This window comes from Typopeltis vanoorti, chromosome 3, assembly GCF_054136105.1.
Source record: "Typopeltis vanoorti isolate ZY-2024b chromosome 3, IOZ_Tvanoo_1.0, whole genome shotgun sequence".
NCBI classification, from domain to species: domain Eukaryota; kingdom Metazoa; phylum Arthropoda; class Arachnida; order Uropygi; family Thelyphonidae; genus Typopeltis; species Typopeltis vanoorti.
Window position 1 is genome coordinate 30,046,757 of NC_143551.1, and position 15,438 is coordinate 30,062,194.

Consider the following 15,438-nt stretch of genomic DNA (forward strand, 5'->3'; position numbering starts at 1 on the left):
GTAGTTGAATCATCTTTTAACATGTTGCTTTAAATTATTATTATTTTCTTCTTTTTTTTAATCGATTGTGATTCTCATCGCTTATGAAACTATTCTTGAATTCTACAGACAGCTTCTTTGTGATGCTTTCCTAGCGATAAAAAAAATTAGCAATATCGTTTTCCTCTTCCTTCTTATCCAGTAATCTATAGACACACTAGCGCCATCTAATGTCAAATATATGTGTTCTAAACTTGGTTTCCTTATATAAATTTTTCTTTGCTATGTATACGAAAATATGATAATACAAATTTATTCGGTTGTCATAGCAAAGGAACCTGTTCTTATAGATGCGTCACTAAATAATTCTGAATGCTAGCTAGTTCAGTGTACTCTCATATAAGTTGAAATAATCCAAGATGGCGGCATATAAATCAATTTTCATAGAAGTTCTGCATCTCTCCGTCAAATAGCAGCACTGTACTATAATGTATTACGCTGCGTATAGTGGAGTTGTATGAATCAATAGTATTGTATATACAGTATATGGTCATGGATATATCTTGTTCCTCTTCTTCTTCATTATCATCATTATCATCAGCCAATACATATTGGTCGATGAAGAAGAAGAGGGACTCACATTAAATTTAATTAACTTATATTTAATGAAACTAGAATTTTGATTGGATTTCCAGACATGGTACGCAGTTAGGTTGTTGTGTCTAGCGTTGTACTCTTAAGCAGAAACTAGCTGAAAATCTCGTGCATAAGGGAAACGTGATAAATAAACCATATCCTCGCTATAGTATCCTCTGTCAAAAGGTGTTGTTTAACGGCAGAATTTGCCCTCCTTTATGCCCTTAATTCCGGTCTCATAGCAACCGTAGTTTGTAAAGTTTCCTTGAAGTCCCAAAGGCCCCCGCTTTTCTCGCTCCACTCTTAAATATTACATGAACCACAGAGGAATTTGGGAATCCTTCCAAAAGCGTTGGCGAACTCCAAACACAGACATTCAAACTTTGCATCTTTACGATATCTTATTTACTCTTCATATCTTTAGACGTCTAGACAGTCTTGGTGACCTTGTGAGGTTTATTGACGACACTTTGTCGGTTAATGATCGATGCCTTTTAGGAAAAACGCACATTTTTCTGTTATCCAATGATGACAAATGTTAGTAACACGATTTGTTGTCTAACAAGGTTTTAGTTATTCTGTAACCTTACGTTTAAAACAATATTAAGAGAGACTTTTCTGTTCTGTTGTTGTTGTTTTAACTTTATTTCCTCATTAATAAAGATTAAAAAGAGATTAACTACTCCTCATTAATTACAATTAGGTTTAATGATACCATGTGGGCACAGATCATGAATAAATAATTTGATTTAACTCTTTCTATAATATTATTTATCTTTTTGACATTGGCTAAGCATTCTTCTTCTATATAAATGAAGAGAAGAGTTTCTTAAGATTTAAATGACCATTGCTCATAGGAGAAAATCCCCTTTAGGTTTTGTCTTCGTTGATATTAACAATAATTTTTACGTATTCCAGCAACAAAGTTGAATTTATGTCCAAATCAACTAAAACTGTATGAGACAGGTTAACTCAGCCTCTGAAAAGTTCTCGTAATGGTTCGTATCCTAGACTGGATTCGAATCCGGATCTTTTCATCCAAACAAACGGGGACGCAGATTGATCTATGTCTTATAAATGTTCTCATCTGTTCATCTTCAATAGAAAGAGGTCTGGGGAATTTCATCTGTTAAATTTATAATTAATTCAATCTAAATATAAACAACATGAACCAAATTAATGGTAGGAATTAATTAGAATTTTAAATTTTGTGTGAATTACTTTGCATTGGAATCTTAATGTAAGTCACAAAATTCTTCTTCACTCACCTAAAAAGTAAAATTTCACTTAAAAGTTTAATGGCTTCGAACCCACGCCTCAATGAGTCTGGTGCTTAAAACCAGCGCCTTAGACCGCTCGGCCACCAATATTTATTAATCCAGTGCATCTACATACATTCAGAATAAATATACATACAACTATTTACAGATATATATACAATATGTACATAGGATGCTTTTCATAGGGAACGTTTTACATTGATATTTCATTTTCATGTACAACACTATAACATGCTCAGAGGATATTTCCGGCTAAAGGTCCTTTACAATACTTTGAGCAGTCATTTCTCTTTATACAGCATAAGTTACATATTGATTTGATACAATGCTATTATCTTATCTAAGGAAATAAATTGCTATTTACATACATGCGATATTTGTTTCTATATACAATGGTTTTACATTGATATTTTATTTTCATATACAACATGCTCAGTGTCTATTTTCTCCTAGACTACTTTACCATTCTTTGGGTAGTTGCTTTACATATCATACATATTCTTTACATGTAATTACTTTAAAATTTGTTTTTGCAGTACATGGTTTATTCCGCCATTATTATCTCTTTTGGATTGCAACTCTGCATATGCATATGCAGCGTTGCTTTAACATAAAAGAGAGGGTTACATTTTGGCAGAGAGTTGAGATTACCCAGCGGATCAGTACAGTATCGTCACACTCTTCCACTGTATAGACTGTCATTGACATTTTTGATACATAAAACTAAACTAAAACCTTTATAGTTGCTCAATATTATGCACAAAATTACAACTAATTATAATATAAAGCAATCAATGTACAATTGGTTTACCGCTTAATGAAAAAGTGTACAATGTTTTTCATTCGCTTATGTATATATATTTTATCCTTTCGCGACAAAAGGTCGTGTATGGGTTTGTTTATATATTTATTTATGGTGGGTCCTTTATTTCTATGATTTGAAGTTGTTCTTCGAATTCTGAGATGAGACCTATTTGCAGCCATTGGTGTTTTGTTATTTTGTTTCTGTTTATGGTATCTGTGTGATTGTTTCTTTTAATATGGTGTTTCTTTTCCTGAGTATGTCTGGTCCTGTTTCCGTTCCGTAGATTTTGTCGCATCTGTATGTCCGAATCCAGTACATGGTTGTTATGATGATGATTGCTTTAGTTGTGTTAATGTTACCTTCGAATCCGGAAGGGTTCTTTGTGTTTTATGAATGTTTGAACCGTGTTCTATATTTGGGAGGTGTGAGGACAATACATCATTAAGTGGTAAAGTGTTTCTGGTTGGGGGGAAAAATGACATCTGGCGGTGCCTTGAAGAGGGATCCCTTTCGCTGTGCACCATATTTTGGTGGGCAAACAAGCGTGATGTACTTTGTAGTAGAAAGTTTTTAATTTTGGTTTTGTGGGCAAATTGAAAGCTTTTTTAAGTGCATTTGATAGTCTAAATGTCCCTCTTTCAATCTCCCGGTGTTGTGGTGGTGGTATAACTGAGCACGTGAGATTGATGTGTGCTGCTTGAGGTCTCATCTTCAAGAGTTCGTTTATTCCTATGTATTTGTTAATAAAGTTGTAACCGTCCACAATCTCGTGGAACATTGTTTTGCCACTCGAATGCGGAAGGGAACATATTAATTTGTCGGGTATTATCTTCTGCATATAATATATTATATATGCGCTCCACGCTTTTTCCTCTGTGTAAGCTCTCTCTATGATTTTTGCTCTCGCACTTAGGGTTTTTAGGTGTACGTTTATTAAGCCGAGTCCTCCCGCCTCAATGTCATGGAATATTGTGGATCTTCTGATGGGTTCGTATTTAGAACCCCAGATGAATTTGGGCACTCTCTATGTATTCAGTCTACTTCTTGACCATTGTAGTTAGTATTGTTCATAAGGTACCATATCTCAGACAGTAAGTATTGATTGCATATTTTAGCTTTACTTGTTAGTGGTAGTTGACTGTGTCTCATCTGTGTAATTTTCTTGGTTATTTTTGTGTGTGCAAGCTCCCATTGTGTGTTGTGTTGGATTTGTTCCTCTATGGCGATCCCCAGAAGTGGTAGATGTTTGTATATTTTTATGTCGTTCGGCATGGTAGGCCTTTTTACCCACCTGCCGACGAACATCGCATGGCACTTGTGCAGGTATACTTTGAGTGCTGATGGTTTTTCAAATTTTTTGAGTATGTTAGAAGTAGGGTGGTCACTTCTGACCAGATCAAGATCAAGATCAAGATAAGATAAGGAATCGTGATGTCATAGGTTGATAAGAAGATGTCGTCATTGTGTGTGTGACGTCATGTGTTTGGAATGTTTGGAATTTCCCTGGGGACATATGTGTCAATGGGATCAGTTCTTGTGTTTTGGTTCACGTATGGAATTATTGGTGATGGTAGAGATAAGGATTCGTGTCGTGATTGGTGGGACACTTCTGACCAGATAAATATCTAGATAAGATAAGGAATCGTGTTGTGGGTGTGTGTTGTTATGAGATGTAGATAAGTGACATCATTTGTTGTTGTCAATAAGTGACGTAATTTGTTAGTTGTAAATAAGTCACGTTGTTTGTTGTTCTGAATGAAAAAGGAAGATATATTAGTGGATAAGCATTCATGTCATGCTTGGTGGGACACTATGAACCAAATAGGGGTAGGGTGAAAGGGGGAGCAACGTCAGTGTCCTGGATGTGTGTTGTTATGAGTTGTAACATTAATAACTAAATGTTATGATAAGTAAATGGTTTGTATGGCATCATGGGTGATGGATAGTGATAAGATAAATTTTGGAATGTTTGAAATTTCGCTGAGACCCTTTCTGTCGGGGATATCACGTGGTGTGTTGGGTTCGCGTAAATCATTGTGGGTGTTATTCAGAGATAAGAATCGTGACGTTGTGTGTTTTGAAATTTCCGGGGAACATATGTCTCTCTGTGATATCACATGGTGTTTTGATTTGCCTATTGAATTGTGGGCGATGTTTTTGAGATAAGATATCTTGGAATTTTCCCAGGGTGACACACATCCGTCATTGTCATCATGTTTTGTCATTGGTTGTCTATAGATACTAGAATTGTCTATAGATGGCTGTACTAATTTTCCAATACATTTTGGGGTATTTCTTTCCTGTTAAAGAGTGGGAATTCTTAGCGTAGATTCGTGATGGCGGCAGTGATTAGGCTTTTCTAAATAATTTAATTATATGCTGGTGTCTCTCAAACACACAAACATACACACACATTAGACATGAAAAGTCGCTAATGTATCCATATTGATACTCTAATATGTACCCTATGATTATTCTTATGAAAAAATGATTATTCTTATGAAAAAAATGATTATTCTTATGAAAAAAATGATTATTCTGATGAAAAAAAAAACTATTCAGTATTAGAATTACGCTTACCAAAACGTACGAGCAGTGATTATTGAAATTACAATTATCAATTGTTATGTTTAAGTTAAAAAAAATTAACTTATATTTCCTTCCAGAATGAGAACATCTTAGTACTATCTAGGTTTTCTGAATATTCAAAATTGTTGATTTTTAACACATATTCACAGCACAGAACACAAACACAAGTCTGAAAATGCAGTTGACTTTTTCATTATAGGTTACTGGTGCAAACATATATTCACACCAAAAAAAAAGACTATGGAACTGTAGTATAATCTGTTTGTATTAATCACATCCTGTAATATATGAGTTACGGTATTGTTCAAAAGGTATCATTTTCCCAAGGTTGGATGTTTCTCAAACACTTACATATGACTAAATGATTACCATTCATATGATTGTGATGACACATATCCTAAACTTATTCATTCCTGATTAAGGATTTTATACACATATTGTTTTCAAGTAGAGGGATTGTTTGTTTGTTTACATTTTGTGTAACTAGGAAACAGGAATTTATTTCAAATGAATATTTCAAATGAATATATATATATATATATATATATATACTGTATATATATATATATATATATATTTTTTTTTTAACACAATTATTATATTAGATATTCTTTCCAATACAAATGAATAATTATTTATTCTTATTTCAAATGAAAATTAGCTCAGAAAGAAAGAAAAAAAAAATATTTGTCCTCAAATAAATATTTATGATCACAGCAAACAAGAAATTCATCAGGTTTTTCAAAGTTTTGAAATTCATGCAAATATTGTTTTCATCATTTGGCATCATTTAAATGAAGAATGGGGCTGGCTATTAAGTTCGTTAATGTTTTTTTTTATTATTTTTCTTTCCAATGACGAGTATTATTTGATGTTATCTGCACGGGTTTGGTTAACTACGGGTTTGGCTCTTTGCACATGCTATGTTACTGTTCATTGAATTCGCGTTATTGCAGCCAAGGTCGATAATAATAAATCATTACACTGGTCACGTGAAGTAAACGAAATCTACAAAATGCATGAAACCCCATCGCAACACTACAGCTTAACTTCTGACCGTAACGCATGCACATTAACAAATTTTGAAGAACGAGAAATGATTGGTGTTTAAGGATTTCTTCCACCATTTATCAAATTCATGGTTGGTTACACTCTTAAATCCAGATTTTGATCATTATTGTCCTTGAGGAACTCGAAAGCTCTCAACTTTGCCTTTTCTTTTCACAGAATGTAGAGCGACCTGCAGGGAAACAGATACGAGTGAAATTCTTTCTGAATTTGAATATTACTTATGATGATAATAATATAAAAGCAGCATTGTTCGATATTATTATTATTATTATTATTATTATTATTATTATTATTATTATTATTATTAAGAGTCAGAGACTCATCGAGGGAGGCCACATACTACACATACCAGCTATCATACTGCTTGAATTCATTCACACTGCTTGTACTCACAAGATCCAACGGCAATCCATTCCAATCACGCACCACCCTCTGAGAGAAAAATCTAACCATCATCCCCTACTTAGCGGCATTCGTTTTCAGCTTCCAGGGATGCCCTCTCGTCCTTTCCCCACCCTCCATAAATTGAAAAATTCCATCAACTGAAATCCTGTATGACCTTTTAAGAAGTTTGTAAGCACCAATCATATCATAGCAAGCAGGAGGAATAATCATATTCCTCCTGCTTGCTAGTGTCTGCAGTCCACAAATTCTCAATCTGTCTTCATAATCAGTATTTCTCAATCCTGATATCATTTTTAACACTCTCCTTTGTACTCTCTCCAATATATCAGAATCACAACGGAAACCAGGAGACCAGACCTGCGCACAATAGTCCAAGTGAGGTCTTATCAAGACGAAGAAAGTCGCGAAAACTTTCTTTGCTTTAAAATCTTTCGCCCGTTAACCATGAGGTTTATATTTATATAGAAAATAAACAAATACAGAAAAATACAAATATATTCTTCTTCAATCACCTAACAAGTAAAATATCACGCAAAAATATCGCAGTGGTAGGATTCGAACCACGCCTCAACGAGACTGTCGTCACTAACTTGCTTAATAGTGAAATGTACCATAAAATAAACCTCATAAGCACAAACTAAAAATCTACAACACAAACTTAATAAAAAAGTTTGTTTTCTCGTAAACAGCTTTGTCTGTTTACGAGAAAGAAATAAGTGCTGCAAAAGTAGGGCCACCTGGTAGTCAAATTGAGAACTATCATATAGTTCCTATATATACGAATACAAAAAGGTAAATCTGTTGTGTGAAATATAAAACCCCATCTATAGGTGAGATAACGAACCATGAAAATTTTGGCTTTTCGGGTAAGGATAGGTTGATAAATCAGCAAAAAAAAATTGAAATAGTTATAAAGTATGGTTGATATGATGTTGGCTAAAGGCAACTGGAGCACCTAAGGAAAAAAAGGGATAAATTTTATGGCGATTTGTATTGTTTATTACACATCGAACTTTAATTTGAATGACTCAATCTTATTTATTACAGATCAGCCACTAAAAATCACTGTTTCACTTGAAATTTAAAGATTTCATTAAATAAATAAATATATTTAATAGAACTGATTGAATCGTTTATTATCAATTGTAGAATTTTTAATTATTATTATCAGGGAATGTTAATGCTGTAGCTGTTTTCAAACTACAGAATTAACTATCAATAGGCAAATTCTACGATATTTGAACCAATCACTCACAGCGAAAGTATAACTTTTAACATTATACTGTACAAAGGGCTATGTTGAGTTTCTTCTAATTCAATATTATATTTCGACTTAATAATGAACTTCTACTCAAGTATGTGCTGCAAATATTTAGCTACTAGTTAAATTTATTAAACTAGTAGCAAGACTAGATAGGTTTAATTGTTTCCGCAAACAGCTATTCATAGCGTGGTGCTGACTGAAACTCAATTATTCTTTTCCCATGCTAATCTAAAATTAGCAAATGAAAATTGGTTTCGTTACGTAAATTTGAACGTTTAATATTCTTCAACTACCTGCATTATGCTAAATAGGATGGTGCTTGTGGGGCGTGACTTATAAAGATATTAGCTCCGTCTATTTCTGAATATATATATATATATGAAACTATGTAACTATGTACAGTATATATATATATATAGTTTCAGCTTCCATTGCTAATTTGGTTTCTTTCGACGATGTCCTTGGATTGAAAAGACCAGAGTTTGAATCCTGTTCTAGGACACGAAGACCTTTTATCAGGGCTTTCATCTGAAGGTGAGTTAGCTGGTCTCATACGGAGTTGTCATGTTTTTTTTTTCTCGTGAACCTCGGATTTTTTTCATCCTGCCAAAAAAAAAAAAAAAAAGGCAAATTGGCCAGAAGAATGCATGCAATATACGGACGTAGGAAACTACGGAAGTGAGGATTACCACCCTCGTATTTCATCGGATCTGGTTTCGAAAGCATGCACGCTACGGTGTTGATCTACGCGTACACGCAAAACAGAACAGAAGCATGTGAAAGATCTTACATACTTCTTTTTATTTTCGATAACACACAGTTATGAAACCATTATTGGATTTCTTTTCGTAGACTGTTCCTGGCACAAACACATCCCAGTCATAGTTTCTGCAGCCGCCAAAAACGTTCTGTACAAGGCACCACTTTTTACCTCTACAACTGATAAAAATTTATGAATCCGAAATCTGCTCGTATATTTGAGGTGTAGTGCATCTTAATTGATGATCCTTCTGTCATAGAATCTATCAAGGCTCTCTCTCTCTCTCTCTCTCTCTCACGTACTGATTCATAGAACATTGTCCATCTGAATTGGTCACTATCATTCTTCCACTCTGTTTAAAAACCGTAAGAACAATAGCAGCTGCTGGTTAACATTTATCATTCACCTTTCAACTTATCGAACCCCTTTTCCTCTTTCGTTTCATCCATCGCTGGTTTTTGAAACAACTTGTCTTATTCTGTCTTCCGCAAAGACCTTTCGCTATCAAAAAAAAAAAAAAAGTAAACAATTTTGAAATTTCTAACTCTATCTACGATCGTTCCATCTACGTATCTATTTCTTACTCTGTCTGTAAAAATGTTATTTCGTGTTAGATTACTGTGGATATATAAAGTATTTGGTAGAAAACTTCTTCATACATTACAAACTGACCCCAGTAAGAGAGAAAAACGTTCAGATATGGAATCAAAGGAGAGTACTGGGAGATGTCGAAGATGCGATCAAATTAGCTGAACTTGCTCTGTTCAACCATTCTTGCGATTAAGTTGCAAAAACATTTTGCTTGTTATTCATTCGTTCTATGAACGCCAGAGGAGTGACAAATCGGCATGGATTTAAACAACTCCAATTAAATCTTTGGAGGAAGAGCATCTCATCTGCTCCATACAGAGGAGAATATGTAAAATGTTAATGAATATGTAAAAGATGCCTATAAGCAAAAAGTAATTTTTTAAAAACAAAAAAGTGTTAGAAAAAACTTACAATTTTTTATATATTCTCCAATACTATTAAATAAATTTCAAATAATAGAAATTAAAAAAAAAATTTTCATGTTAAGCGAGGTCGTTTATTGCATGGAATTCATAGAGAACCTCAGTGACTTTGAAAGGGGAGTGATGGCTGAAGCTAGTCTGGTAAGTGCATCTGTGACCAGAACAACTGAAATTGCACACTTTAGTCGAGAAACAGTCTCTAAGGTTATGGCAGTCGACTTATCAAACATCTTCAGCGAAATGCAATAGTGGACGAAAGCGCTTACAGCAAGAGAAGGCCGTTCGAGCATTAGTGCACTGTACTAATAACAAGCGGGCTCCTGCTGAAGCAATTGTGCAAAAAATTCAACACCAGTCGTGAGAAACCCATTTCAACAAAAACACTGCGCTGGGAACTACACAGAGTTGGATAATGCTCCTGTTCATCGAGTAAATGTGGTCACCCAATGGTTTGCAGAACATGACGGTGAGGTGTCATGTTTGCCATGTCCATCCCAATCGCCAGATTTAAATCCTATAGAATATTTACGGGACATTTTAGAGCGAGCTCTCGGGCAACGTTTCTCACCTCCAGAGAACAAAGGGGAATTGTTCCAGTTTCTGTCAAATGGTGCAAAATTCTTCTTGTTGAGTTCCAAGCACTGACAGAGTCTCTCCCTCAAAGAATGCAGGCCGTACTCGACGTCCACAGCGGATAAATGTCATATTAATCGAAACATGCCACTATTTCCATACTGCTGGTAGTGTTGTTTTGGAATTCCTGGGCATTGCTCCACTGAACTTGTCGCTACCATTCCTCATTTTCTTCTAATCATGGAAGAACTAGAGTATCCACTTGTGAACACCCATACACTCTCTAATCTTCTCATCTTCCTTCATTCCGTCCAACATTGCTCTTTGGAACAATCTTCCCCATAATATGTTTCCCAATGAATCTGTAGATCAGTCAGTTTCGACGACGGTGTTTAGTTGGACAGACCTGGGTTGGAATCCGGTCTAGGACACGAAGAAACTTTATCAGAGTTTTTCAACTGCGGATGAGTTAGCAGGTCTCACGCAGAGGAGGTAGGATTTTCCCTCCCAAAGCTCGGATTTTTCATCCCGCAAAGCAAGCAAACCGGCAATTATCGTAAGTGATAAACTGGCCTCACAGCCTGAGTTGCTTCGGCCGTATCTAAATAAACCAAACCAAATCCCAATGAATACAACCTCCAACTTTTTAAGAAACACATCCTTTCTTCTTCATTACTTACACGTGGCACTTTTGTGTTGTACGTATATTGCGACCTTTCATGTGTGGAGTTATTATGTTATTTTACTTTTTGGTTTAACCAGTTCAAAATGAGTCGTGCCGCCATGTTACTCAAAGTCTGCAAATACGATCACTGAAACCAATATGGACTGGCATTCAAATTTTTTGTTCCGAAAACTGGGAACAAAAAAAGTAAGAAAATAATTTCAATGTAGCAATGAGCTGATGATTGATACGAGATATATACTTGTAGTACTAAGCAAAAAAGGAGATCCGTGATAAACTTTTAAATATATATATATATATATATATATTCGTTATTATCTGTATGCATGGTTGAGTGTTGTCCGTCAGATCAGATTCACAACTGCATGTGAAACATAAATACGTTTTAGGAGCATTGACCTCTTGGATTACTGAATCTACAGGGAGGTGAAGTCTGGTTTGGAAAACAACGCTGTCTCAAAATGCTATAAACACATAACATCCAAACTGTTGAAGACATATTTTCTTTGATTTGTTTTTAGACTTGACGTTATCTGATATTTTTAGTAGCTCTGTACGAACACTTTGTTGATCGCAAAATAACAAGCTATTGGGAAAATAAATAAAAACTGGCGTTGGTTCTCTGAAAGTATTGCAGTTTCTTTCTAATCAATAATAACATCATCTGAGGACAGTAGTAAATGACCAATTGTTATGCGCAAATATTCTAATACAGGGATAGAACTCCACCGTCAGTCAACAATTCACTTCGTTCTTAAAAAGGATCCAAAAGATATGTTTAATTCAGTCCATCCATTGTAGTCGTAGTCCTCCCCCCCCCGCAACCTCCCAGTGTTTTGTTAAATGCAACAAATACATTTGGACTTGTTGCTTGATGCCAGACTTGGAGGTAAGACACGCTCACAGTTTTCTTGACCGTTTCTCATTCATTCATTTTATTTCATGGACACCACAGAAATAGCAAATCGTAGATTTAATCAAGTCTAAAACGGCAAAGAAAAAACGCGATGACAAACATTCTCCTGTGTTACTCATTGGTTTCCAAAGAATTTGGGATTTTTGGGATATCATATTTCAGTTCGCTGATAGAAAATATGAGCAAATTAATTTCTGCATAAGTTCCCAACGTTTTCGGGAACGGTAATGTCAAAAAGCACAATTTACAACAAATTTACACCAACTTTTACAAGAAAGATTTACAAAAAAACTTTATAGTGACAAAGAAAGAAACTTAGACACAATTAACTAGAAGAGTTTCAATTGGAGATATCAATTAAGTTATGAGAGAAGAGATTGAGGGAGCTTTGAAAACAATGAAGCAGCGAAGAGCACCAAGAGGCGATAGGATTCATATAGAGTTGTTGAAATTCGGAGGAAAGACAGTGGCTGATTATCTGTTAAAACTCTTCATACTTTTTTTAAAACCGAGGCAAAACCAGACATAGAACAAGCATACTACAGAGCGATTAATTTATTACCACTACTTCAAGAGCCCGCGCGGTTAGCCTAGTGGCTTTGCGCTTCGCAACCATATGCCTGCAGAAGGAGTGTCCTAGGTTCGATTCCCGTCGCTGACGTGAGGAGCTAAAGGATCTTCCTCAGCCATAACCAAGTTAGTCGGTCTTAGGCGTGGACAGCAGGGTTTTCCCCGCCAGTTTATCTGGGGTTTTTCATCCCGCAAGCAGGCAAACCGGCCCCGTGAACACACAGGGATACAGCCAGGAATACTTAGAGGCATAAGGGTGACCATTTTATCCTCGTACTTCGGTTACGAAATCCAAGCATCCTTGGAAGGTTGTGGGCCTTAAAGGCCTGTTAAAGCCATAGGAATAGACTAATTCAAGACATTTACAAAAGTAATAAAGAAGAGAATAATGCAACGGCTCGAATATACGCAATCAGAGAAGCGGAACACGCAAAGCTTGGGCGTAATTACAGTACAATTGATGATATCCATAATTTTCCTATAGGCAAATTATAGAACAGAAAAATTATACCAAACTTCTCTGTTTATTCGTTGTGGACTTTGAAAACCATTTGTCAAGTGCTTTTACTGAAACCTCAGCTTCTAGAATCCCTGTTAAAATAGGGAATAGAAGAAACATACATAGGAAACCTAGAAATGAATAAATAATCATTTCGCATCTGTTATTTAACTTGTAAACCTGTATCATAACTCGAAATATGATTCGCAATTGGAATGTTACCCACAGAAAAATTGAAGGGAATGTGATCGATGTGACACTTAAAAACAGGATATCCTCCTATTTGATAAGACCGAGAATGTACAGGACATTATGAGTTATATTATGCATTCAAAATGGAAATAGGATGGACATATTGCAAGATATAACGATGCAAGATGGCCTAAATTAAGTAGACAAATCAAAAGACAGAAAGAAACTACAAGATGAAATTGTGACGATTGCTGGAATGCAGTGGATGACTGAGAAAACCTGAAAAAAGAATAGAATGGAGAAAATTGGGGAAGAACTTTGTCCAGCAGTGGACCAATCCAAGTTAAACGAGAAAGAGAGAGAGAGAGAGAGAGAGAGAGAGAGAGAGTAAAATCACGAATCTCCTCAGACTAATGTGATCTGATATACATATAACCGGAAATTCTTCATTCCAAATTGCTTTTCCGGATTAAAAGGATATTTGGGGAAGGCGTGTATAGTGTACACTACATTATGTAACTTGAACTTCATCTAATAATTAAAAAAAAATATGCTAAAGTAAGACCGCTTTTCACCACGTCAGTTCTGGATGTGTAACAATAACGAAACAAGACCAAGTCTAGTATTTATATTACTAACGTGAAAAAATGTATTATCAAAACGCATTGAATTACTGAAAATATCTGTATAAGTGGGAAAAAAAATCTGAATTTATTGCACAGCTATAACGCGAATTGATGCAACTTCGATTCGCAATATTACCATAGCAGAAAAAAAAAAAAGAAAACGAAGATTAATTTATGTAAAAATGAGGAGTTCAACAACATGGATAGAGTTCTTTTATATAAAATGATGAATGTGATAATAATAGTAATAACAAACAGTCAAAGGAAATTCTGTATAACGGAAATTTTAGGGAGTAAGAGGATAAGCACGAAACAAATTGCGCAGTAGGTAGTGTGGCCGAGCGGTCTAAGGCGCTGGTTTTAGGCACCAGTCTCATTGAGGCGTGGGTTCGAATCCCGCCACTGCCATGTTTTTTTTTTTACATCATCTCTTATATAAATGAAAGTACCGCTGTTTTTTTATTATGCTTACTGAAGACAGTGCAATTTTCATTCTTCTTCTTTGTATTAAAAAAATGTCTGAACGTTTATGTATATTGCTTAGAAAAAATAGCTACTGTACTGTAGCGACTTGTATGGTACAAGATTGTCTGCTAGTTCGCCTTAACAATCACATAAAAAAACAAAAATAATTTACAAGGGCGTTCATCTCTTAGGGAGACCTCTGAAGCAGTCAGTAATGGCGATGCCCATTGGACGGAAAGCTGAGAAAGTTTGAGATCGAATGCTGTTTTTTTAGAGCGATGAATCTTTGCAAGGGAATTTCATTTAAAGGGTTGCTGGCCTCATACAGAATACTACTTTTCCTTTCTGCAGTTCAGGTTTTTTATTTCCGTAAATAGCGAAGCCTACAGACGAAACATACTTCATTTAAACAACTTAATACACTGACCTCATAGCCTTTCGTCGTAATTCGAAGCAACCGAAAGCAGCCTCTTGGATTCCAGAATTCCATTAGCAGGTTGGTTTAGATTTGAAAACAGTTTCATTCGAAATGCTAACAAACACAATATTCAAACTAAAAATATGTTAGTCGTACGTTGTTTTATACGTGATTGTTATTTGATATTTTTAGCAGCTCTTAAGAACATGTTGTTGATAGAAAAAAAAGACTCGTAGCATGCGAAAATAACAAATGGCGTTGGTTCCCTGAAAACCCGCATATCACATCATGCAAATAATAATGACAAATCCATCCATCAGTGGTTTTCTAACAGACACTTGAGCGCTCACGACCTTCAAAGTGTTCTTGGACTTCTCAACCTTAAGCTCAAGGATAAGGTGGTTAGCCCTATGCCTTCCGGTGTGTCCTACGTCTGTAAATGCGTGTGTTCATGGGGCTGGTTTGCCTATTCTGGGGGACGAAAAACCCAAGTTTCCGGGTGAAAAAAACCCTCTACATCCGTATGAGACCGGCTAAGTCACCTTTCGTCGAAAGAGACCAGATAAAGGTCTCTTTCGACGATAAAGGTTCCTCACGTGACGGACCGGAATCGAATTCAATTCAAATACGAATTAAAAAAAGGTAGCATTACAGAAAACAATACAATATGCTCGAAAACGTGGTAACACTAC

The 15,438-nt window shown here is 35.5% G+C and overlaps 1 non-coding gene across 1 annotated transcript; it reads left to right on the plus strand.

The window, feature by feature from the left end:
* The first annotated feature begins 14,190 nt into the window (after positions 1 to 14,190).
* On the plus strand, positions 14,191 to 14,271 carry TRNAL-UAG (transfer RNA leucine (anticodon UAG)). Its single transcript has one exon. It is a non-coding gene; the product is annotated as a tRNA-Leu (tRNA).
* Positions 14,272 to 15,438: the final 1,167 nt, after the last annotated feature.